Below are 27939 nucleotides of genomic sequence, written 5' to 3'. Positions count from 1 at the left end.
ACCTTTCAAAGCATATCCCATTTGAAGTGGAGAATTTTAGTAAATGCAGTACACAGTGAGTGGCATGGAGTAGGACTACAAACAAAACCGATGTCTTTCATCACTGAGAACAGGGGAAGTCAAGGAGAAAAGGCCAAAAGAAATAATCATATTTGCCTGCTACTGTTTAAACTTTTTAAACAGCAATTTCTTAAGAAAGGGAGGAAATGCCCACCCTGTGAGTGGGAGAGAAGGAAAGGCAGGAGAGCCAGGGGCGGGCAAGCAGCACAGCGCCCAGCACACGGACAGCCCTGCAGGCCTTAATTACACCCTCTTGGCCTTGGCCTTGGTCTGCACAGGTTCCACCAAGTTCTCTGGAAAATGCTTTACAGGGGTTTCCTGAGGACAGTTATTACCCAGTCTCACCCCTAAGCCCAAAGTGATTCCACAAATATTTGAGCTTCTACCACTGATGGGGCACTGTCCCCACACACAGAGGAGAGGAGGGAGATGAAACAGAGTTTAGTTTCAAAGGTCTGACGAAGTACACACACACGCCAAGATAGAATGAGTAATCTGGGACACAAGCTTCACAAGGGAGATGTGAGAGCTACAGGAACGCGTGCCTCCTGCTGGGAAACGAGGGAAGCTTCCTGGGAGAGAGGGCAGCTCTGCTGCACCCGAAAGTCAGAATGGGGTTTTAGCAGGTTCTCCACAGAGGGATCCTCATTCCAGAGAGGGCACAGCATGAACAATGAGTGACCCAAAGGCAAAGGGTGTGTCTCGGCAGAAGCAGCCCACTTGGGCCAACACAGGACACCTACTGAGAAGTAAGAGAATACCACCAACGACAATCACATCAGTAACCAACCAGTAATCATGGGTGTTATAAGGAGCAGTGAAAGAAAACGTGGAGGACTCCAGTGTCAGGGTGACCTTCTGGACTAGCGGGGATGCGCTGAGCACAGGGAAGTGATGTGATCAGAGCTGTGCTTCTGTGAGATTAATGTGGCCACTATGCAGGAGTCAAATTTGCAGGGAGAGAGACTTCCGGCCAGAGGTCGGGAGACTATTGCAACCGTCCAGACCCTGATGGTCAGGGTTAGAGCGGAGACTGCAGTCACGCAAGGAAACTACAAGATGCAAACAAAAATAAATAAGGATGCAATCTGACTAGTAATTTCCAGGATAATTTAACTCTAGTCTTAACACAAGCACAAATATCTATATGAAAAGTGGGGAAAGGTCAGCTCTAGCTATTGACTTCTTACTTTGGTGCTCAATGGATGCCACTCCACATTCCACCAAAGAACAGCATCCTGTCCTGAAAAAAGCCTTGAAAGGCAGAACAGTGGTCCCAAAACACAGAAAAAGAAAATCCAGAACTCCCATTTGCCATGCAAGCCTCGGAAACAATTCAGAGCAGTATGTACTTCCAACCCTTGACGCAGGGTTGTGACCACACTTAATGACAAAATTATAAACTCCAGAGAATGTCTTTCCCCTGAAATAGTTTCCCATCTCCAGGGAACTATTCATGTCTAAAGTTCCTGATCAGACCTAGGCCTGGCCCGGAGGCCCCAAGTCATCTTAGATTTCTTGCCTTAGGTGATAGGAGACAGAGCAGCTGAGGTGAACGTTTCCTACCACCAAGAGTAGCCACTAAAGAATGTCAGCTGGAGATTTCAACAAGCAAATCTTACTCAACAATCAGGAAAGGGGAAGTACAAAGGGGAGGGGGAAAGAATGGAAGACAAACCGCATAAAATAAATGATGGTTTTAATGTTTTGGACTAGGGGATCAACAACACTGGAAAGAGAGATGGAAAGCACAGAAGGGTGGGAACCACATTCTAGGTCCAGGGAAGGATGTTTCAAGGAAGGCATCACGCAGACACGCTGCAGGCCAAGGGACCATCATGCATGCCCCCTGGACAAGGCAGACACGCACCCTCCTTCCCGCCAGAAAAAGGCCCAGGTGACGTGTCCAGCAGAGTCCTCGGCATATTCATAGCAGCCACCTCTATTCTGGGGGTGACTAGCTCATTCCTAGCACCCAGGAAGGGTGAGAGAAGAGGACAGTTTTCTCCTAGAGAGTATTAGTAAGAATTAAGCCAAGTGAAAAAGAAGCGCTTCCTCTCAACTACTTGACAGCCCTTTAGAAAGTTCTGGAGAGGAGAGGTACGATGGTGGTGAAAAATGAACAGGACCACACTTGTGAATTTTCCAAGGAAATGTACTTCTTCTACTCCAAGAAACCAAACTTTAAAATCTTAAGCATTTTAAAGGAAGAATTTCCTCAAAATATATTAGATTGAACCATAAGCAATCAGCATTTTTGTAGGTCAAAAACAGTCGAATATTAACAATCAGCATTTTTGTAGGTCAAAAACAGTCGAATATTAACAATTTCATGTGACTGAATCGTAGAACATGCCTTCCAACTTTTTCTACAGCGGAGACAGGCAAATTTTTTCTTAACAGACCAGACTGTAGATATTTTAGGCTCTGAGGGCCAAGAGGCAAAACAGATTATGTAGGTAACCATTCAAAAACATGAAAACCATTGTTAGGCCCTACAAAAACAGGCATGGGCTAGATCTGGCCCATGGGCCACACTTTGCCAATCTGTCTTACAGTATGACAAGGGTAAACTCTTTCTGATAATGTTCACTATGAAAATGGCTGACTTTAGAGTAATACAGTGATGCCCTTGGAGGATATGAAAGTCTATCAGTAAAAGCCACTGCTCCCATCCCAGCCGGCTCTAACGCTGGTGGTTGGTCTGAGCCCCCAGTCTGCTGTCAGCACTCCCTTCCGCTGCTGCTTCTACAGATCTGGCTTATTTTAGAAGCAGTTGTCTGCGGGAGGGTTTGAGGGTGGTTCTAACTTTTCTACGAAGAAAAAAGAAAAAGAAATGTACAAAGAAATGGGACTTAACGGTAACTGTGAATAACCATTAACTACAGAAAGGATAGGGGAGCAAAGGCACTCTGAGGAATTACCCCAAACACACCCCTGATTTGAATTCAAAATTCCAGAGGTCCAAAAGGCAGCAACAAAAACAGGTAAATACCTAAACAGCTGGCCCAAGGCTGAAAGATGAAAGACTAAAGGGAACAAAAAATAAGTTTGAGACAGACTATGCTTTATAGAAATAAGAGAGATCATTAAATGGGCAATAATCATTTTTCTCCTAAGTTATCAGGGTAGAGCCAAATAGGAAAAGGCTGCATTTGTAGCCACTCCCAAAAGACTACTACTGGGAAAACTTAACTGTTGTGAGACATAGAAAGTCATCACTGAGGGAATCAACAGTTTCCTCCTATGGAGAATGTTAAGAAATTAGAGTCGGGGACTCTCTCGCCAACATGTATTCAACAATGACATACCCTGAGGACCTCCTCTGGGTCCGTGAATTTTTTTTATTGCAAAAGAATTTTTTAAATCACTGGGAAATGTTCCTAATTTATGGCATTGCTATTGTTTCAAATGTTATATATTGTGATGAAAAAGGAAAACTTAAACAAACAAACAAAAAAACCTGTATGTGAGTGCATGCGCTGAAACAGAAAAGGGAGATTGCTGATATACACTTCTGGTCTGTCTTATAGGGCCACTGAATTATAAAAATCCTAATTTAGGTAACATTTCTCATCATTCAATATTAAAAACTTACCCTAGAGCGGATCCATTCTCCTGCATTTCTAAACACTGTCATGTATATCTTATAAACCTTCACCAGTTCAGTAGCCTGCAATATTCTACACTGAAAATTAAAGGTAAAAAATAAAAAAGAGAGACAAATCCCATACATACATGAGCTGCCTGGATAACAGTGAGCCTCTGGGGACCGTCTGCCCATAGCGACCAGTCAGCACATTATCAGGGGCCCCGGCAGTTTCCAAGTACTCAGGAAAGACTGAGATGTTTAAGCTGTGGTATGGGGAGGGGGAGAGAAAAAGAAAGTAGAAATAAAAAAACAGATTTAGGATAATGATTGCATATTTTCATTCAAATGCTAATGATGACCACAAATTTCCAGATAACCAGGTTTATGAATTATTCATAGTCACATCCGAGATGAAGTCTCCCTGTCACTGCTGGCAGGCCCAGAGCACGTTGATGATTATTAGCATGTGGCCCCTATACTAAGTGTGACAGAAGTGCACGTCGCTGCAAGTCTATCCATCAGGGCTGGCCCTCACTGGCTCTCTTTATTTATTTACTTATTTATTTGGCCACGCCACGTGGCATGTGGGATCTTAGTTCCCTGACCAGAGATCAAACTGCACTCCCTGCATTAGAAGCGCAGAGTCTTAACCACTGGACCGTCACTGGCCCTCTTCAGAGGACCAGACAACCCCACCCACGCTGACGCTTTTTCATCTCACTCTTCCTTAACGTCAAGGAATAGCGCACTAGCCTGGTTCTTTGTTGTGACATCTAAACTGATATTCTGTTAAAAAAAAAGACTCTAAAAGCTTGAAAGGAAAAACTAAATTTTCTACACTGGGTAGCAAAGGCATCAAATTAATTTTTTTTTAACTTTTCATTGAAGTGGAACATAAATATAGAAAAGGACACATACCACACACAGACAGCTCAATGAATCTTCCTATACTGAACACACCAGATCAAAACCCAGAACATTATCAGTACCCCAGAAACCCCCTTCGTGCCCCCTCCTAAAGGTACTACTACGCACAGATTACTTTTGCCCTTTTTTGTAGACATCAAATTGATTTATTGTCCCTATCAAGTCTTCACTTAAAAAACATACGTTGAACGTCTCCTATATGTGAAGCACCGTGCTAGGCACGGGCGCTACAAAGAAGAATAAGGCACTGTCTCTGTCTTTAAGGAAAGCAAAGTCTAGTGGGACCAAGAAACGCACACAGCTGACCCCAAAGGGCAGTGGGATGAGCACAATGACAGATTCACGGCAAGCAGCCCAGAAATGGAGAAGTCGGGGAAGGCTTCCAAGTACCACGGGTGCCTGGCATGTCCTCAGGCGGGGCAGGACTTAGCCAAGCGGGGACGAGGACAACGGAAAAGGCAGGAGTAAGGAAACTGCCTGGTGTATTCAGTGTTGCTGGACTCTGTAGAGTGAGGCCAGGAAAGAAGCTGGAGCCCGACTGTAACCTTGTACACATATTTGGGAACTTTAAACTAGTTGCAGACAGCCACTGATGGATCAGATCTGGGTTTCAGATGCATTACTCTCTCTCTGGGTGGATTCAAAGAGGGCAGAGTAGCGGCAGGGAGACCAGTTAGGTTGGAGAGGAAGGGTGAAGATTAGGGCAGTGGAGGTAGGTGAGGAAGGGAAAAGGAGAGAAGAATTAGTACTTGGGAAACATCCAGACACTAAAAGCAGAACAACATGATACCTGACTACATGTGGGTGGACGGCAGTGACAAATGAGGTAGAGAATACTAGTGAATTAACACGTTTAATAAGGAAGACAACGGGTTTAGTTTGGTGCCTTAGAAATTGAGATGTAGAAGATTCGAGTGAGGACACCCAGATATTCTTGAGAGTGAGGCTTGGGGAAGAAACCTGAGCAAAACATAAAGGCACAGAAGTGGTCACTACATAGAAAGTAGCAGAAATTAGATTAGTGGGTGACATCACTGAAGGAACATGGGTAGAGGGAGAAGACTGGAGGATTAATGCCAAAAGCAGAACCGTAGAGACAATGACAGAACTGGCAGAGGAAAAAGATCTTCTGAAGAGGACCAAGGAAGAAAGGCAGAGAGGTACCATGGAATACAATGAGATGAATAAAGATAAGAAATGAAAACTATAGCTTTGGCTTTGACACTTAAGCAGCCACTGGCCACCTTGACTGAAGGTGGTTTCACTGAAGTGGTAGAGGCAGCGATAACAGAGCAAGTGAAAGAAGAGAAAGGAGAACGAACAGTTGTTGAAAGGCACTGGTGCTAATTAATGGAAGTCCCTATTGACAGCAGTAGAGACAGAAAGGTTGAGAGTTCAAGAGGGAGGAGGTAAGGATGGAATAAAATCCCAAAGGAGGTGGGGGAAAAGGGTCAGGAGTACAAACGAAGGGCCTGACCTTGAAGAGGAAGGGGGAATTCACAACCCTCTTATATTAGAAGTATATTAGACTTAGAGGAGTGAAAACAAATCTGGTTATAGTAGGTTTGTAGGTAACAGCACTAGGATATTAGAGGCAATAGACTAAGTGACATCAGTATTGTAGATAAATAGCTGCCATGGTTCTTTGCTAGGAATAAGTTGACACATAAATGGTTTGACGACATAGATCTTGAAAATCTTGGTTTCTGGCATGCTACCCTGTTATAAGTAGTGTGACCCTGTTTTAAGGTAAATAAACATATACGCCAGTACATATCAAGGTGGGAAGGGGCATTTGCGAGATAGGCACACCCACAGTAGAACTTATTAGTAGTACCGAAAAAATAGCATACAAGCAAAAGATTCAGAAGAACACTCTTCTTAAAATGATCTTTGGTCCCTGGTGCCAACCTTTCCAAAGGTTTACATATAGTTTCATTAAATGAAACCACTACCCACTATCGTACAAGGCCTCTTAAGATGCTTCAATTCAAAGTCTCTTTCTAGCACGACTAACCTAATGAGAACGAAGAGTCAGACATCTTAAAGAAAAGGCAAAAGGAAGAGGAGAGTGGAGCTGGCAGCGGCACCTGCCCGCGATTTCCTAGCGAAACGTCCCTTAAGACAGCAGCGCAGTCATCATGCGCCATCTCCTGCCCACTCTTTCGCCTCAGGTTTTGATGAATCCGGAAGTGGGTGGAGTGACTTAGCTCTTGGAAAGCACTCCAACGATGCCCAAAGTAGCAAGGCTCATTAGAAAATCTAATGCAACGGAAAACACCTTGAGAAGCAGATTTTCTGTTCTCTAGGCAGCCTTTGTGATCTCACAAACTCTGAGGCTGCTCCAGGGTTGTTTGTCTATTCTGGTCACATGAACATGTCTCCAGGCCATCTTTGGAAGATGACAGAATTTTAGAATTCTAGATAAACACATCATTATCATCCTTGAAGTCAGTCAGGATCAAGATGCTTCCAGAGCCATCAGATGACTGCTGACTGGGCCATTCATCTTTGTATCCCTGGGGCACAGGAGATAGAGCAAGCAGTCCATAAAAATGGAATCAATCGATAAACCAATACATAAGCGAAGAGTTCTCACAACGAGGAGGTAAAGAGGCCAATTAAATGGTGAGAACAGAATTAGTCTTTCTATTCCTTCCCTTCCCACCCTAACTGACTCAGAGCCAAGCCGCAAATCGCATTCAACTGCATTTACTTTCCTCTTCACAGAAGAACGTCTCTATGAACTCATAAATAAATATTGTGTGTTAAAAGAAATCAGAAATCATGAAATTATGAAAAACAGGATGCCTCTTAAGTGGGAAAATAAGTAGGTGAGAACATTTTGAGCATACAAAGAAATAGAAATTGCCCACTTTACATCTATCTGCCTTCTTTGTTATCCTTCGGTGTGAAGGACAGACCCATTATTACTTTAACAGCAGGATGCCTCTCCTCCCAGCCGCGCATTCACACAGCAACCCGCTCAGCTTCAACCCACTGGGCAACAGATCCTAATGAGATAATCAAGTCTCGCTTCCTTAAAAATTCTGATCCTAACATATATTATGCATCATTTCATTTCTTTTATAACGCATAAGCTCTAAGGTATCACTGATCACAATGAACACATTTTACACATGACAAGAAGCGCACTGTGGTATTGTCTGGAAACAACTTTAAGGATAAAGTTCCCCAAAGTGAGGAATAGTGGGGTTGTTGTTTTGTTTATTAGTATGTACTATGTGACATTTTTCTGAACTGTTAAAAAATAACTCGGTCCTGAAACATCCAATCTGTTTCGGCCCATCTGAACAGCAATATATGGAGAAGGAAACAGATCTTTGAGACTGCCATCCTTTTTCCTATTCTTGATTAAGAATCTAGGAGACCAAGATGAACAATACACCATTCACTTGAATGCAAGCCACCAAGGGGAGGAAAGGAATATTTATGCCAGTGCACAAAGTGTTTAGTGTGCAACTTTTTAATTACTGTATTTATGGTATTATCCATAATATATTCACTAACACAAATGCTCTACAGGGACATTAATCCTCAACAAATACATCAATGCTTCCCTCCTCTCCTCCAAATACTTATTATGCTGATATGGGGCAAAAATGCCAAGAATTCTCTCCGAAATAAACATTTCATGTCAACAATCACTTGTTCTACTATCTCCTTTTCTGTTTTATAACATAACAACTCTACTTAAGTATTTGCTATTAACCTAAAAGACAAATTTGTAAGCGAAATATTTTTTAAAGGGCTTTGTTTAATGTAACATCTTTTTTGATATGAAAGCTGGTTCAAGCTACTAAAAAAGTTGATTATGGTCTACATAACATATTCTGTAACTCATCAAATCGTAAGTCTCTGTATCACTCTGCACTTACAGTACTGTATAATTTCTGCTTTTTAGAAACCTCAAGGAGTAAGGCATTGAGGATGATGAATAGTTTCATAATGGCTGAAGGATGACCCATCTAAGTAATAAAATGGGTTTAATTTCAACCATACTGGATTATTTTTTTTTTCCTAAAAGGTAATGCCTTCTCAGAGGATCCAGAATGTGATTAGGCTTTGGTGACACAGGATCATCAATATGACTATCAATTATCATGTTCTGTTAGAACATGAGAACACTATCTCTGAGGAAAAGAAGCTGGCCCAGTGGATACTAGGCAGATGTTGAGTTTCTACCACCATGATGAGAGCTAGATGGGGAGTTCCCACCAAAGCAACAGGACACTCTGAGAATCAAAGGGAAGAGACTGATGAAATTCAAACACCAAGGAAAAGGAGACTCAAAGGTGAAATCTAAGTCACAGATCCAGGTCTAGAGCCAAGTGGAGTCAGGATGTGAGTGGAAGATGAATGGATGGGATAGAGGGACAGGGCATAGGACTGGCTTTATGTGTGTGCTGCTGGTAACCGGACTGACCTTGCCTAGAGTGGCCAGTGGCAAGACAACCTTTCCAGGCACAGAGGGATGTCTGTTCCTCTACTCAAAGGTTGCTGACTGCTACATTTTGGGAGATATTTTTGCCTACCTTTCATAGTTTGGTCATCTCTTCTCCCTTGCTGTCAAGAGTTGAGTCTCATTGCTTTTAGAGTATCAACCTTTCCCTTCTTCAAGTCAGCTATGATTTTGGAAACCAAATAAAACTAAAAAGCATAACAGAATTAAAACTTAAAATACCAAGCTCCAGATAAGTTCTGAAGGACACAGTACACAGACTCTGAACCCATACTGGGGCAGTTGAGACGTCTTTTTTGTTTATTCCTTGGTTCTTATAGAATTCAAATCGTATTCCTTAAGTAGGACTCGGACGAAGTCATTTAGTACAGACACAGCCAAACCTAAAACATGCCCTGGGGTGTTATTTGTAAGTGACTGTGGTTATATTTCAAGGACTTCTTTTAGAGAAACCCAATAAGTTGAATATCCAGGAACACAACCGAACCAATTGCTCTGATGTGAAGTACCTGGGGAAATGTGGGAATAAACTCAAAAGCTGGAGAAGGGAGGGCTTTGTCACTGCATAAGTAAGTGGCTGTGGGCAAGTCAATTAGCCTTCTACTCCCATCTGTAAAATGGGTTAATGATACCTACCTTGCAAAGGTATGAAGAACAAATGAAAGGCTCAGACGATACCAACAAATGTAAATTAGACCTTAATTAAGTGGAAACGCACTACATAACCCCCTATGACACACAGATCTTTATTTAGAGCTGAGAGAGTCATCTGCCTAGTGGTTCCTATCCAGCTCTCACTACCTCATATGATAAGATCCTCTTCCCAAATTATTTTCGACAGCTTTCCTTTTGGTTAATAAATAAAATGTTTCCAACTTAACTGTTTAAATAGGAAGTACAAGTATTACTGCATTTTCAGGTAAAAAACTAGAATGTAAAACTTCCCCCCATTATGATATTCCCACTTTGTTTCTTCCTCAATTTTTTCTTATTCAAATGATTTCTTTTCCCTTTTTCCCATTTTTCTTTATTAAATCCTTGCTTTCTCACTGTAAGTTATGCCCTTGCAATAATAGTAACTACCAGCTTTATGTTATTTAGCAGTTTACAAGAGACACTTTCATATACAATACCTTATTTCTCTTAAATTACTTTTACTTTCTTCCCTTTATTTTTACCTTGCTCCACTTTCCAAAACACAAATAGGACTTCCTAAAATCAGCAAAGAAGCAATTTTTCTCCTTCCGACTGCCAACACATTACACAATACTTGGCAGAGTTGTCTAAAGCAAGTTAGACTATATACAGTATACCTAAATCCTGACGCATCCAATTCTTCTTGCAGATTATTTTTTTCTCCCCTGGTGATGATCTTTTGAAGTTAAAATACAGTGAAAATTATGTAAATGTACCACCATGTTAAAATAAGACAGGAAAATCTCTTTAAGAATCATCAAAAATAGTAAATGAAAAATAAAAGAGAAAGAAGAGGTAAAAAGACTTACAAAGAGAAAAAGAAAAAGCACAAAGTTGATGTTGTTTTGGCTTCCAGGAAAATCTCCATTATCTATCTCACCAGACCTATTTTTCTCCAAGCTCTGCATTAAATAATCTGATCATTAAATCTGTGAAAACCACAAGGGATGAGCCCATCTCATTAAAAAAAGATGATCTTTTGAGTTATGATCATGAGAAAGAGCATCTATTTCTGGTTTTAAGGACAGAAGTACTTCCTGCTTCTTGCTCAGAGGCAGTGACACTTCTAGTAAGCTTTAGCACAAAACAGATGCCTGGCACCCTTTACCTATCATGATGAAAACAGGGACCTTCAAATAGAAATGTTTCCTCTCAGAAGCTCTACATACTCTCAACCTTGACCAACAAAGAACATGAGGTGTCTGAAACAGGAAAATATTAATTCTACTATATGAAGGTAAACATTATTTTTTTTAAAAAAAAAAAAGGATTCCAGGGCTTCCCTGGTGGCGCAGTGGTTGAGAATCTGCCTGCCAATGCAGGGGACACGGGTTCGAGCTCTGGTCTGGGAGGATCCCACATGCCGCGGAGCAACTAGGCCCGTGAACCACAATTACTGAGCCTGCGCGTCTGGAGCCTGTGCTCCGCAACAAGAGAGGCCGTGATAGTGAGAGGCCCGCGCACCACGATGAAGAGTGGCCCCCGCTTGCCGCAACTAGAGAAAGCCCTCGCACAGAAACGAAGACCCAACACAGCCATAAATAAATAAATATTTAAAAAAAAAAAAAAGGATTCTGTAAGCTCTAGGGTGGGAATCAGATCAGATTCCCCTATATTCATTCAAACCCTACAGGACACAAAAAGCTTTAAAGTTTGAATTGGCTTTCCCTTTGCTTTACAATGGTTGAATAAGGCCCATAGTAATTTTACAGTAATTCTTGACATACCTTAATAAATTAAACATTATTTAAAAAATCAGTTGTTAATGTTAAAACTGGAGAACTAATAAAATTTAAGGAAAAAGTTGAAAGAGAGGTCATATTTGGTCCTGATTCTGCTGTGGTGTTTACATGTTCAATAATGTAAGCCTTTGGCACATTATGAAATCTTCTGCATTTTACAGGAGATATTCTGAGATTTTATCCTAGGAATGGAGAAAGATATCATGGTCTGACACTCTTCTATAGAATCTATAGAGATGCTTCATGGAAACTCAGTATTCTACAGAATACACCTGGGACCACCACATAAAATGGAACTTAGAAAAGAATGTTTTTCCAGCTTGGACACAACTCAAGTCAAACTAGTAGGTAATCTAAGAAAGACTGACCCAACTGGGATTATGGCCGTGGAAAACCTGAAGGGATGGAAGTCATTTCTTTGAAGTGTTGTAAATTGTGTGTGTTATTCTTGTGACTGGGTTTGAGGTCAGACTTGGAATTTATACCTAAGAAATAACTGACCCTTTTTCCCATTATGTACTCAAATCAAGAAAGGATGACACCTAGTTCAATTTTGACAGTGAGAGTAACAATCTCTGAATGAAACTGAAAAGTATAGTAAATGGAATCCATCCTAGAGTAACCAAATTAACTCTTCTTTAATGGACCAGACAACCATGTATCCAAATGGAAAGACCAAATCTCAAAAGTTCACGATTCAGGATTTTCAGGATCAAGTGGTGGATTACAATCATGTGCTTAACTGCATTCCCTCCACTAAATGACACCAAATAAGAGGAAGAGATAAACTCACAAGAAGAAAGAGAATGGAAAAAGAGAAAAATAATGGAAAAAATGTTTGGAAAATGGAAAGCAGATGGCAAATGACGAGTGAATTTTCAAAGCAGGGACAGACAAAACTGAAATGCTTACTAGCAGAACTGACAGGAAGAAGCCAGACAATATGGGCACAGACCCTTCAGAAAGTACAGAGTCCAGTTACATCTAAAGTGGGGGACGAATGGAGAAGGCAGTGCAGAGATGGCATTCATTGAAAACCGGAGAAGTGCTCGCAAGACATTTTAAGGAGTAAACCTCCAGATCTTTCCTTAGCCATGAAGCTTGTCAACTCCCTCCTTCCACCTGAGAAGGTCTGGACTCAGGGACACTAGGAAGAGTGACTGGGTAGAGGTACCATTCTGCAACAGACGACTGAGTCAAAGTGTACACTGAGTGGAGAGACCCACAGCCCCTCCCTGGCTGGGTTTCTAACCAGCCCAAGAAAAGAGATCTACAGTTACCAAAACTAGGGAGAAAGGGGGCTTCTGAAAACAGAAAATCATCCTATGGCAAGTAAGGTCACCAGGTGACATGAGAGAGCCCTGTCAACTGGTTTATGCACAAAGAGCCTTCACATAAATAAAAATGGACAGCAAATGATCACCAGACATGTGATGAAGAGCCTAACGTGACAGACAGGAACTTTAGGAGAAAAGAGAGTCAATGCTGGGAGGGGGGAAAAAACTTCATACACATTATTAAAAAGATACTTGCATCCATAAAGCAAAACAAGAATAGGATGCTATAGAAGTATTTTGAGAACAAGAGCTACTAGAAATTAATATTATGATCACAGAAATTAAAAATCCATAGAAGGGGGCTTCCCTGGTGGCGCAGTGGTTAAGAATCCACCTGCTGATGCAGGGGACACGGGTTCGAGCCCTAGTCCGGGAAGATCCCACATGCCACGGAGCAACTAAGCCCGTGTGCCACAACTACTGAGCCTGCGCTCTAGAGCCCGCGAGCCACAACTACTGAAGCCTGCACGCCACAACTACTGAAGCCCGCGCACCTAGAGCCCAAGCTCTGCAACCAGAGAAGCCATCCAATGAGAAGCCCACGCACTGCAATGAAGTGTAGCCCCCCCACTCACCACAACTAGAGAAAGCCGCGCACAGCAACAAAGACCCAATGCAGCCAAAAATAAAAAATAAAATAAATGAATAAATTTATTTTAAAAAAAAATCCATAGAAGGGTTAGAAGATAATAGAGATTTAAATGTTCCCCAAGAGTAGAACAAAAAAATAGAAGGATAGAGATCAGGGACTTTTTTTTTTTTTAACAATAAGTAAGTTGGAGGAAAAATACAAAAGTTCCAGCATCTGACAAATAAGAGTTTCAGAAAAGAGAATACAGAAAACAGTGGGAAGAAAATTATCCTCCACCATCTGCCGCAAAAATCATCACAATGGATGGAAAAAGTTACACACCAAGGCACATTATGCTGAAACCTCAGAACATTAGGGAATTAAAAATAAAAGACTCTAAAAGCTCCCCCGCTACACCCCTCCCCAAAAATGTCACATATAAAGTAACCAGAATCAGAAAAGCATCCAACAATAGCAAAATTGGAAGCGGAAGAAAATGAAGCAAGGACTCCAAAACTCTCAGGGAAAATAATTTCCAACTTTAAATTCTGTATCAATCATACGTGAGGAGAGACTAAGTGATATGTGCACACATGCCAGATCTCCAAAAAATTACATCATACACATTCTTCTTTCTCAAGAAGCAACTGGGCAATGTGCCTCCCCCAAAAGAAAGAGGAAACCAGGAGAGATGCTATTCAGTAAACAGGTCAATCAAGAACTCCTAACATGGTAGTAAAAGAAAATTCCAGGTCAACAGCTGTGCATAAGGCCTCAAGAGCAAACAGTCCAGAAGGGAGCAGGCAAGCAGAAGGCTTCCGGAAAAACGTCACACACACCACAGACACACACAAAAGAACTGAGAGCCAAGCCATTGTGTTTGACCTTATTTGAGAATTTGGGGATGAATAAGTAGCACATAAAGAGAATAGGAAGCCAAAAAAAAAAAAAAAAGATTTTATTAATATGCTGAACAAGAAAGAAAATAAAATCACAGTACACTGCATAACTCAGCTGTGAAAAATATTTATGGTGAAAATAAATCGAGATATAACTATCTCAGAGAGTGAGAGGCAGGTATTTAAGGGAGGGAGTATAAAAGAGAGCTAACCCCTTATATTCCTTAATAGAAATTCAATGTTTAATGTCTGAAAAAGAAAAAAAAATTTTAAGAAACATCATTATAAAGATAATTAGTTACATGGAAGTAAATATCAGAAGAAGAGTTAACTGAATTGAAAGTAGTTGCCTCTGAGAAATGGGAAATGACGATGCAAATAAGCAGGCAGCAACTTGTAAGCTTAAGAGGGTAGAAATTTATGAATGAAATATATAAACCATCAGTAAATCATCTAAGACAAACTGATAATGTGAAGTTTCATTTTATACTATAAATTTTTTTAAAAAACAGATAAATCTTAATCTGCTCCTCCTAGTTAATCAAATTGTTAAAATTCCATTTAATGCATTTTATCTTAAAGTAGTAAGGAGCACACCGTGAGAGGTCAATTATACCTAAATTGTCAAGTGACACCTCTAGCCTTAGTTAACACGTGATGAAAGGGTCCCTGGATACCAATGCACAAGAGGGAATCCGCCATCTCTGTTATCATAGAGTGGTCAACTACAGCTTCAAATAGATAAACATGTTGGCCACTCCCCATCTACCAGAGCCCAGACTGTGGTTTCTTATAGTGAAGATTTGTCCTTATAGAGGGAAGAAGGATGGAGACTATTCAGCATCTGAACCCCCTTCCTATATTTGGGAAATTTCTCATCATATGAGTATTGATGAGAGACACACCTTTCAACATAGAGACAAAAATGGCTGGACCCTCACCTTGCCAGACTCCCTTGCAGCTAAGGCATGGGACCTGGTCTTGGCCCGACCTGCATCTAAAGCTGGAGACAGGGGCAGGAGGAACTTATCGTGGGTGAGGGCAATGGCAACAACATCTAGTACCCAGAGGCAGCAAAGGCTGAGGTGACAGAGTTGGTAGCAAGTGTCTGGTCCCAATGGTGTGGTCAGTGTGAACCAGCATGATCCTGTGTTCAGTGACAGGGTCCATCCTGCATAGAACTAATCATAGCATATGACCTTGGCTATGAATCTGGCTGTGTGGTCCCTAATTGCTCCTGACCTTTTCCTAACTTTTAGCAGTTCTAGAAACTACCCAACAGCATCTTCTCCATAAATGACTACTCTGCGTAAAGCAACCAGCCAGTCTCCATTGCTTCTGTCTCAGAACCCTGCCTGATACATTGCCCCAGGATACACAGGTGGAGATAGGTGGCCATCTCCTGAAGTTAAGAATGAAACGTTTTTGTTCCTTATGATACCAAAGCAGAATCAAGGACATTTTTCCACAGGGAAACATGGGGGAAGATTAGGTTTTAAAGTACAAATAAAACTATACTGCTGGAATGTTATAGGTTAAAAGTTTTAGTGGGCTTATCTATTCTTTGAATTCTTTTCTCCCATTAGAAAACACATTCCAAGTTCAAAACCACTAACTGACTTTACAACAAGCCACGAGAATGTAATCAGTTTGTGAATTGGGAGTTGTCACTACTCACATTTGGCAAAAGACTTATGCTCACGATTCTTACTGTTGTGAGTGGGCAGAAGAGCAGTGGGTGAGGAAGAACAATTTTCTTTGTCTTTCTACTTAACACAGAGCTTTCTGAGAGCTGAAGCTATTTGAAAACCAGTGGTCAAGAACTGCACATGAATATGAAAATGCAAACCAAGGCATCCAAAGATTTATATTCAGCTGTAGAAACATCAATATTGCTGAAAAGCTACATCCATCAGCTCAGCCTACGGCAGCATATTTAGTTCCAAGACTGAGAAAGCTGAACCCTAGGCAATTTATCTGCATGTGTGTTGGGCTAACCACACAAATTTTGCAGACGAAGCTAGAAGTTAAGATAGATAGATTAGAGCAAACTGTTGATGTGACCAAAAGGGTTTCATGAAAGAGTAAAGTGCAATCAGGACATTAATAGAAATGTGGATGGAAAGAAAGCAAGCCTCTCTCTGTGGTGCCCATTGTTTCTGGAAACTGAGGAAGTCTTTCATGACAAAGTACAGCTACAGTTTTTGTTAGTCATACTGAACAAGATTATACGCACTCTGTAAAGAAGGCTAACAAAGTAAATGCAAAGCCTGATGTACACACATAATTTCCCCTCCTGGGGTGTTATTTCATAAAGACTTGCCAAGAGATCCATCCCTCAGTCACAGAAGTCAGGCTATAAATCACCTTGGAAAAAAAATTAATTGTATTTCAGCTGGTGATGTAAATGCTACTTCAAATTCTATCAACTGCCAAAGCATCTTTACCATACATTCTTCTCCTGTGCCGTCAGTTCCCATGAAATATCTAATGGCCACTAAAATAAGAGCTTTATTCCACAGTTGTCCAGGTGAATTATATTGTGCTCACACAGTGTTTTGAAAAGCTGAGATAAATTCATCTCAGTTAATCCCAGATCACCACCCCGCCCCCAGCTCCCTGTTTCATTTGGAGATTACAATGGGCAGTGATTCCACACAGTAACATGCGTGTGTGTCAGAGTGAATATGCAATTCAATCACCACAGCTCTGTACAGAACAAAGCACAGGTTTGATTTTAGCTCTGTACAGAACAAAGCACAGGTTTTGATTTTGCTACTTAGGTTTCAGAAATGAAAAGGTCGGGGGGATCCCAAGAAATCAGTCTCAAAAGCTTTTTCCAAGACTACTTTTATGAGAAATTTTAAAATAAGGCTCAGTTTCTGATACACAAGTATAAAGGAGGCAAATTCACAGCTAGTTACTGAATTTCAAAATGGTGAAACCCTAACAGCTATTTCCAAAACAGACTCACTGTATCCAAAGCCTGAATTAATATTTAGGTATATAGAAATATTTCTTTGTTTTTCCACCCTCTCCAATGGCTTAAGAGATCATTCAGAAATTCACACTGAGGGGTTTTGTTTCATTCTGCATAGGTTCTGCTTCCAACCATCATAAGTAGCAGATTTTTTTTAAACTTTTACTATAAGAATCTCTATATGAGTATATAATCTCTCAAACACCTTCTTAATCTAGATTTTTTAAACAAATGACAAGATGTAACTAAAATGGCATTGGTTTTACCAATATCACACAATGTAAACTGACAGTCAGTGAAGTTCTAAGGAAACTATAAAATGGTGAAATATTATCGCTCACTTGAAAAAGTAGTAACTGAAAGCAAGTCAAATGAACACCAATCCTTCAACATTTACTACAAGCACAGCAGTTTGTAGTAGGTGTGGAACAGGAATGCGGCATGTGACACACCTACTGGCAACAGGGAACTTAGCATCTTGCAGAAACATGACACGTGGAACACTGATGAACACTGGATCACAAGCCCCCCAGAAAGATTTAAATGTGAAGGACAAGAGGTTGGATAGGTCAAATGAGACCAATTTCTGTCATATTATTAAGCCTATTATACACACTTAAAAGATTTTATGTGACATGAATACGTCCACACCTCTTATATCATAAAGGATACCAATCAACAATACTGTCAAAGTCAATTTCATGCAAGTAAGAAACTTTACCATATCTTTCCAACATCACTCATATTGCTGTATTTATTTTTGACCAGTCTGAGTCTCCCACTGGACTATGAGATATTACAGGTCAGAGGTGTGCCCTGTTGAACTTTTAATACTTAGCTCTCGGTACTACTGAACACAGAATAATCCAATATATTGATGATGAATGAATGAACGGCACTAAAATAGTAGTTATTTATTTGGTGATTTATCTGAATACAAAGATTGATTCTTGACAATAAAACAAAGTTCAGGAGGCTTCTACAAAGTTATATTTCACTAAGAAAAATGGTCAAAATTAAGAATCAAAAAATACGCAAAAGAGGTGTTCACTGAAGCATTATTCATCATAGGAAAAATGGCAATACTCTGAATTTTCAACAATTGGGCAATGTGCTGTTTTATTATGGTCAAACACTGGATAGATTATGGAACCATTAAAAATGACAAACATGAAGGCCTGCAACAGAGGAAATTAAGATGTAACAGTAATAAAAAATAAGGGGTCAAAATAAGACGTATACTACAACTACAACCAAATAAAAATATATACATATGTAAAAAAGACTGGAATGAAATACACACAAAAATACTTGTTAAAGTAAATAGATTTGGAGCTTATAGGTGATTTTTCCACTCTAAACTTTTTGTAATACTTGATATTTATATCGTCATTTATAGCTCCTATTGTAAAACTGTTATATTGCCATTACAGATTCTTATAAAAGTAGCATTTTAACATTATGTGTCTAACAGTAATTGTTACAATTATTTTTTTTTAATTTTATTTATTTATTTATTTATGGCTGTGTTGGGTCTTCGTTTCTGTGCAAGGGCTTTCTCTAGTTGTGGCAAGCGGGGGCCACTCTTCATCACGGTGCACGGGCCTCTCACTATCGCGGCCTCTCTTGTTGCGGAGCACAGGCTCCAGACGCGCAGGCTCAGTAATTGTGGCTCACGGGCCCAGCTGCTCCGCGGCATGTAGGATCTTCCCAGACCAGGGTTCGAACCCGTGTCCCCTACACTGGCAGGCAGATTCTCAACCACTGCGCCACCAGGGAAGCCCTACAATGATTATTAATAGTAACTTACTTCATCAAATCTAAGTGCTATTGGAAGCTACACCACTATTTTATGTGCTAAGAATAAAAACAAAAGTGCTGCCAAGAATAGTTATAAGATGTCAGCAATTGCAAGAGACGTCAAATTTCAAGAATGTTAAAGTGTGAAAGATGTATGTCTTAGAATCAATGAAACAGAAAAAAGAATAAACAGAATAAAGCAACTGTACAAGAAACTATTTTATTGGTGAAATAAAAGTGATTTCTAGATAACAAGAAACTAACAAGTCTATGGGGAAAGTGATAGAAATCTCTTATCAAAATAAATTATTTGACTCACAAATAAGTCTATATAAAGATTGGGATAATGAAAGAAACAAGGACATCACACAACAGAAGTCAAGTCTTCATCATACCCCTGAGATCAAATATATCTGGTCCAAATGGATTGAATAAATGGACTACCAAGAAGTAATTAAGGGCCTCCCTGGTGCCACAGTGGTTGGGAATCCACCTGCCAATGCAGGGGACACGGGTTCAAGCCCTGGTCTGGGAAGATCCCACATGCTGCGGAGCAACTAGGCCCGTGCGCCATAACTACTGAGCCTGCGCTCTAGAGCCCGCGAGCCACAACTACTGAAGCCCGCACACCTAGAGCCTGTGCTCCGCAACAAGAGAAGCCACCGCAACGAGAAGCCTGCGCACCGCAACGAAGAGTAGCCCCTGCTCGCCATAACTAGAGAAAGCCCGCGTGCAGCAACAAAGACCCAATGCAGCCAAAAATAAATAATTAATTAATTTTTTAAAAAGAAGAAGAAGAAGAAGAAGAAGAAGAAGAAGAAGAAGTAATTAAGGTAAGCCAACAGGCCTAGACAAGATTTTTTAGCTCGGGGTAGGGTGGGGGCTATGAAATGAATTGCTTTGAGTGGCATTCCCTTGAAAGTAATGCTGAAGCTTCCTGTTGGTTTATAATCACAGAGAGGGCCACTGACTGAATTTTGGTAACCTCAAAATTTTTGCATGGAGGAGTAAGATGGGAAGAGGCAGTAAGTCCACATCAGTGAATGAAGCATCATGGTTCACAAAAACAGAATTAAAATTTGTAATTTTCTACCTAGTCCTCTAAGCTTTTCTCCCTAAGTTCACGCATTTCTATAAATAATTGGCTTTTTACTTAAAATAATAATGGAAATTAATTAATCTCACCTGAACTTTTAGCAGTTTAACATGAAGAAAATGTAAGGAACTTTCCAGCTGGAAACCAAATCATGGGACACCACCTTAACTATCCCTGAGAGAGTAACCACAACAATGTAACAAATTGTAAGAACAAACTACAATAAGCAGTGAGACAAAAATATCACCCAAGAAGAAAAAAGTGTCAAGTGCACTATTTTAAAAGCACTGATTATTTAAACCCTTCATACATCTACATATGTAAGGCAAAGGGGTCTCACTCATTGCCAAATAACAAAAACAAAATACAGAAGTCTAATACTAAACTAATACAAACATCAGTTTGCTTACTGTAAGAATGAATAAAAGTCATAAAAGCCAACCTCTCAGAAAAATCAACAAAGCCAAGAGTTTGGTTCTTCAAAAAGTCCAACAAAATTGACAAACCTTTAATTAGACTAAAAAAAAGGAAAGAAGACTCAAATAACTAACATCAGAAATAAAAAAGAGAACATTACTACCGATTGTAAAGATATAAAAAGGATTATAGAAGAGTACTATGAACAACTGTATGGTAACAAATTTGACAACCTTGATGAAATGGGTACATTTCTAAAAACACCTACCAAGATGGAATTATGAAGAAAGAAAATCAGACCTATAACTAATAACAAAATTGATCAGTAATCTCAGAAAGAAAAGCCTAGGACCAGATGGCTTTACCAGTAAATTCTATCAAACATTTAAAGAAGAATCCTTCTCAAGTCCTCCTAAAAAAATTAAAGAGGGGAAAACACTTCCAAACTCATTCTATGAAGCTAGCATTACACTAATACCAACGACACCTTTCTACATAAAACAAACAAACAAACCCCTACAGACCATTATCCCTTATGAATACTGATGGAAAAATCCTCAGCGAAATACTAGCAAACAGAATGCAAAAGCATATTAAAAGTGGCATTTATTGCTAGAATGTAAAGATGGTTCAACATATGAAAATCAACCAATACACCACATTAAAAGAATGAAGGAAAAAAATATCACCTGATCATCTCAATTGATGCTGAAAATAAACCTGAAAAATTCAATACTCTTTCATGATAAAAACCACTCAACAAATTAGGAATAGAAGGAAACTACTTCAACAAAATAAAGGCCTTATATGAAAAACCCACAGCTAACAATATACTCAATAATGGAAAAGGCTGAAAGCTTTTCCATTAAGATCAACAGCTAGGCAAGAATGCTCACTCTTGCCACTTCTGTTCAATATAGTACTGGAAGTCCTACCCAGAGCAATTAGGTAAGAAAAAGAAATAAAAAGCATCCAAATTGGAAAGGAAGAAGTAAAATTATTTCTGTTCACGGATGACATGAAAACCCATCACAGATGTAGAAAACACTAAAGATTCCAGAAAAAAGAAAAAAAAATTGGTAGAACTAATAAACAAATTCAGCAAAGTTATAGGATATAAAATTAACACACAAAAATCAGTTGCATTTCTATACATTAACCATGAACAATCCAAAATGAAAACTAAAGACAATTCTATTTATAATAGAATCAAAAAAGAATAAAATACTTAGGAATAAGCTTAACCAAGGAGGCAAAAGGCTTATACACTGAAAACTGCAAAATGTGGCTGAAAGAAATTCAAGAAAAGTCAAATAAATGCAAAGATATCCTGCATTCATAGATTGGAAGACTTAATATTGTTAGGATGTCAATACTACCCAAAGACATTTCCACAATTGTTAAGTCTGCACATATTCTCTCTTTCAATACATTTTAAGGATGAATTGCTCCAAGTTACCAACAGACATTAATAATAATTAATCAACCTATAAAGTAATATATTGAACATTGCGAATTGGAAGCTACCATTCAGACATACAGAGGATTCAACATTTAAAATAGGGTGGCATCATCACTAACATTCAGGCTGACAATGGACCAAATTCACAACTTTTTGCACGAGACAATCATGGGAGACTCGGTGAGCCTGTCTGCCATTGCACTTGAAAAGCATACCGACAGAATAGTATAATAACAGATAATGGGTGGAAAGGCCTTTTCCAGCAACAGATACCTGGGTCTCCACAAAACAGCTGCAGTCACAAACCAGGGCAGTGTCGAGGAAGGTAATCACCATCAGCAGATACAGAGAGGTTCAATTTGTTCAAAAACTGTACTGTGCATTTTTAGGAGTTATTATAGATGCATAGAATTTCTGATGGACAAAGACCTTTAAAATCATATTACATGTGAAAATCATTTTATGGATAAGAAAACGAGGACCCCAGGAAGGGGTACCTATGTAACTCAAGGTCACACAACTAGCAGTTAGCAAAACCAGAACTAGAACTAGGTTCCCACTGTTCCTCCATCTTCCCTAATAAAACTCCTGAGCTTAAGGTTGGGAGTACCACCTTAGTCTGTTGGCAGAAAAAGTCTCCCCACAAAATGATTTCTTTTTCTTTCCAGTTTTATTGAGCTATAATTGACATATAACATTGTATTAGTTTAAGGTGTACAATATAATGACTTGACATATGTATATATTACTAAATGATCACCACAATAAGTTAGTTAACATTCATCACCATGTATAGTTAAAAAATTTTTTCTCTTGTGATGAGAACTTTTAGGATCTACTCTCTTAGCAACTTTCAAATATACAGTACAGTATTGTTAACTACAGTCACCATGCTGAACATTACATCCCCATGACTTATTTATCTTGTAACTGGAAGTTTGTTCCTTTTGACTACCTCTCCCACCCACAAACCCCTCCCCTCAGACAACCACCAATTTGTTCTCTGTTTCTATAAATTCAGGATTTTTTTAGATTGTACATATAGGTGAGATCATACAGTATTTGTCTTTCTCTGTGTGACTTATTTCACTTAACATAACACCTTCAAGGTCCATCCATGTTGTTGCAAATGGCAGGATTTTCTTCTTTTTGATGTCTGAATAATAGTCCACTGGATATATATGCCACAGTTTCTTTATCCATTCAGCTGGTGATGGATACGTGCATGTCTTGGCTATTGTAAACAATGCTGCAGTGAACATGGGGGAACAAATATATCTCTTCTAGATAGTGATTTCATTTCCTTCAGACATATACCCACAAGTGGAATTGCTGGATCTTATGGTAGTTCTATTTTTAACTTTTAATTTTTTGAAGAACCTCCATACTGTTTTCCATAGTGGCCGCACGATTTTACATTCCCACCAACAGTGCGTAAGAGCTCCTTTTCTCCACATCCTCACCAACACTTTTTATCTCTTGTAATTTTGATGACAGCCATTCTAACAGGTGTGAGGTGATCACAAAACAATTTCTTAAAGATTCTTGACCACATCAGTATATGCCCAATATGATTAAACCAACTCACCCCTGCCTTAGGAAAGGAACCTTCTAGGATTATATGGAAGCCTTTGCACTGATTCTGCATTTGTTGATACCTGTGGCTATTGTCGTCCCATCCCTGAGGTAAGCGGTTAGGATCTGCCCTGTGAGAGGTGGACTTCCCAATGTCAATTATTCTGGGAAGAGGCAGTGCCTGAGATAAGAAATGAAAACTAGGAAGGAAAGACCTGGCAGAAATCTTCCCTCTTCCAGGGCCTTAATCTATTTCATGCCTGGCCTCTACAACTAAATATGCTGACAGTCACTTCTGGGGGAGGGGGCTGGTGGTCTAGGCCAGAGAGTTAGCCTTGTAAGGGCCCAGTGAGGATGGGTCTCAGTATGCCATATCTAGTAGCAATTTTACGGGACTCTCAGGGTTTTGTTAAAGGTCATAAACTCAACTTTTATCTACTATAGGGAGTTATGGACATGTTTCCAAGCTAGGGATGGAGTGGGAAATAGGAAAGCAGAATGGGATAGCAGAGCTATCACAGTGCTGGCAGCAATGATTAGCAAGGTCCCCAAAGAAAAGGGGAACCTTGGGACAGGAATCCAGGCATGAGAGCTAGGTTCACCTCATCATATGAAGATGGTGTCCTTTCCCGATCACCTCAGAAGAGGAAGCATTAACTTATAACTAGGAGACACAATGGGTATCTTGCAAATCATCACAGGTTAAACAGATTTCTTGATACCGATAACACAGGATGATATTAACAGGTGAGCACTATGATGACTGTCCAATGTTTATAGTCAGCATCCATTCTGATTGGCCAGAATCTGGTTGCCAACTATTTTCAGTCTCATCCTTCCAACAATAATACATGTCTCTCCATCTCAGTTTCTGCTATTGATTCCTAAGCCTTGGAGAACATTAACCTTTTTGTTAGTGCTCATCACAGATGCAGGAATGAATAAACACTCTATTAATAAACCCTAAGCAATAGATACCATTATTCCCACTTTATAGGCTAGAAAACCGAGGCTCAGAGAAAGAACTCACCCACAGATAGCCTGCGGCAGAGCCAGAATTTTATTCCAAAACAAACAGAATTTTAGGACTGTATAGAAACAGTCCCTCTACTCTGGAGATCTACCCTCCTATGAAAGATAACATTGCAGGGAACAAGAAACTATGGGACGTGAAAGTAAATGCATCATTATCTCATAAAATATCAATATTAATATGGAAAAGACTGGTCTAATAAGCATGATTTTAATCCTACCCAACTCTCATGCTGCAATTATTGTCAAGCATTACCTGAATACCTAAAAAGCTTTTACATATATCTGTATGACAAAATACTAGTTCATGTCTTCAAATCCATGCATGTGAACTATAAAACCAATTTAACCCTATTTATTAAGAGAAAAGGCCCAGCATATATTCTATTAATGTGCACTGAGTCCCTATGTTAATGTCTCATTTGATTAAAATATTATTACTATTAAAATATTATTACTATTATTACAAAAGACACAATTTAACAGATTTAAGGAAAAAACTTGAATTCAACAACTTCCCCTCCGGTCATTTATTTAAACCTCTGACAAAGCCTCTGTTCTAAGAAGTTATTTCTTCTACTTTCTACTTAGAGAACAAATGAAAGTACATCTGAATTAAATTGCCACTGCTGTGGAAACACTGAAACTCTAAATAAAAACTAGCAATCAAGACAAGATTAGCTCAAAAGATGCTAGATTCCCTCAACACTGCCCATCATCAGGACAGTCTTTAAAATGCCCTTTCTCATAGGCTATGCCAATCATTAGTTGTAATTAAAGTTCTTGTTGAAATTGGCTTATATCTCTGTACATCTGAATCTTTTCAGGTACCGCTCGTTTTCTCTTCTTCCTACTTACTATATGAGATCAGACACTAGTCTGCTTCGAAATTTTACAGGTACTACATCCACATTAAGATAATTCATCAAAGTAGTCTGAATGCTGTAAAGATTATTTTTTTTAATGATACAGAATGTCACCAAATTCCCTTATTAGTAGGGTGGCCATTTAATTTATCATCCAAACCAGAACACTTGGTTCTGAAAGGGGGCATTATCAAAAATAACAACAGGCAACAGGTACAGTCAGGACTGTCCCAGCAAACTGACACATATTGCTACCCTACTTATTAAAGAACCAAACCCCACGCTTAAAAGCCGAAAGTCTCAAAAAAGTGAAATAAATTTCATGGTGGGAAAGGGGGCAGAGTGAGTTCATGTGTGAACAGAAAGTCAGAAGAGTCCAATCAGAAGGTCAAGAGAAAGCTGCATGCTCTCTCAGGCACCCAAACGCAATGGCATTTCCAGATTACATAAACACACCTCCTCCCCGCCTTGGATATTCAAAGGGTTTGTACATAGGAATCAAGTCTGTCGTATGTCATGTGCTCTCCTTATTTATTTATCGGTTTATTTTACTGCTACCCTCACACTCCTCCTCGATATTACCTTATCTCCCACCCACACCCCACAACCCACAAGCTTCCTTTCCCTTCTCTTCCTTATTTTATGTCTCATCACTGAACCAATAAACCAGAATTACTAGGAACTTGCTACATACCAGGCACTGTGCTAAGTCCTCCTACATAAAATGGGGATCCCAAAACTGAATTAGATTCAGTCCTTGCCAGCTCATTGTTCAAATTTTTGTTTGCCACACTCTGTTTAAAACTCAATACAGGAGACTTCCCTGGTGGTGCAGTGGTTAAGACTCCACGCCCTCAATGCGGGGGGGCCAGTGTTCAACGCCTGGTCAGGGAACTAGATCCCACATGCCTGCCGCAACTAAGAGTTCGCATGCCACAACTAAGGAGCCAGCAAGCTGCAACTAAGGAGCCCGTGAGCCGCAACTAAGACCCAGCGCAACCAAATTAATTAACTTAAAAAAAAAACAAACTCAATACCATTTCACTCCAGCCTCCATTTCTGCATGTCCTAAGCAGCCCAACCAAGGAGTACAGCTGCCAAGTTTCCTAGTGAAGCCACCTCTCTATTTATTTGTAGATAATTTAGTACAGTATATACATTGATATAAAAGAAGAATAAACTAAACAACTTTCATTAAGGCGTCAAAATTTCCACATCTTAAAAAAACTTTATAAAAGCTCTTCTGCTCTCCCAACCAAGACACCGCAGCTTTTGGAGGGGAACACTCTTTCTTGCATACCTTTTTCCTCCTTGAAGCTGGTGAAGGATTATGTCTTGCCCACCACTGAATTTCTAGCACATAGCAGAGTGTCTAGCACAAAATAGACACTCAATAAATACCTGTTGAATAAATGAATGAATGACGGGCTCATGGTTAATGACTTTTTTTTTTATGTCAACTCCTCAAGATCTTGCTCCATTGGTCAACTCCTCTCAAAAGGCAGTCTCCTCACTCCCTCTGCCCCTCCCCACCACAGTAACAGCTTTGGAGTCAGCCAAAAACCCCAGATCAAATCCCAGCCACTTAATAGCAATGTAACCCTGAGCAAGTTTTCTAATCATTCTCTATGCCTTATTTTTCTTATCTATAAAATAGAGATAGCACTATCAAGTTTGCTAGGTTTTTGTGGTATTTGTGAGATTTGAAAACAATTTATGTAAAGGGCCAGGCAGGAACCCGCTAAATGTGTGTCAGATGAAAGAATAAATTGCCATTCTGTTCTGTGGCTCCAGGTCAAAATGTAACCAACAAACTGTAATTTGCCAAAGCTGATCTTCATTTAACAACAGATATGCATCAGAAGCGGTAACACACAACTGGAGTCTGTCTGCTGTGGAACATCAAAGGGAGAGTTTAACATCTGCTTTTAAATGCAGGAGAACAACAATTAGTCCACAAGTAAAAGGGGAAAGGTATACAATCCGATTTTATTTTCCCCACCAGGGTATCCATGTATTAAGGGATTACCAGTTTACAGCAGACTAAAGCTTTTTTGCAAGGGTCACATAGTGGGGGGAGGTAACCCTGGAAATGGTTTTTAAATTCAGCATTTATTGATAGCTCCTGCTTTTCACCATCAAGAAGGTACAGGCCAAGTCTGCCCTTCCTTCAAAGTGCAAAACTAAGCAATCAAAAACTACAAGAATAAGACTGAGGCTGAAGAGTATTTTTACCCAACTTGTTAGCAATCTAAGACATTAAACCTCAAAAGGGAATAACATCATGAATCTTTGTGCGACTTGAAATTTATGAAGTGTATGCCTGTGATGGACGGGACACTTTGTTTTCACTGTAGAGCCACGTTCTGAGACCCATTCTCCTGCTGTCAGGCCGAGCAGCAGC

At 39.7% G+C, this 27939-nt stretch overlaps 1 protein-coding gene across 17 annotated transcripts in view; it reads right to left on the bottom strand.

The window, feature by feature from the left end:
- The window catches only part of APBB2 (amyloid beta precursor protein binding family B member 2), a 360572-nt gene that overhangs the window by 227674 nt on the left and 104959 nt on the right, over positions 1-27939 (bottom strand). For 15 of the 17 annotated variants that reach the window (XM_082390548.1, XM_082390549.1, XM_082390542.1 and 12 more), the window contains one exon: positions 3799-3915. The exons of the other annotated variants lie outside the window; for them this stretch is intronic. The gene's annotated coding sequence lies outside the window, so the exon portion shown is untranslated. The remainder of the gene's footprint in view (positions 1-3798; positions 3916-27939) is intronic. 17 annotated transcript variants of the gene reach the window in all.

This window comes from Balaenoptera borealis (assembly GCF_965194805.1).
Source record: "Balaenoptera borealis genome assembly, chromosome: 4".
Lineage (NCBI taxonomy): Eukaryota > Metazoa > Chordata > Mammalia > Artiodactyla > Balaenopteridae > Balaenoptera > Balaenoptera borealis.
This window is presented reverse-complemented; position numbering and strand designations above follow the sequence as displayed.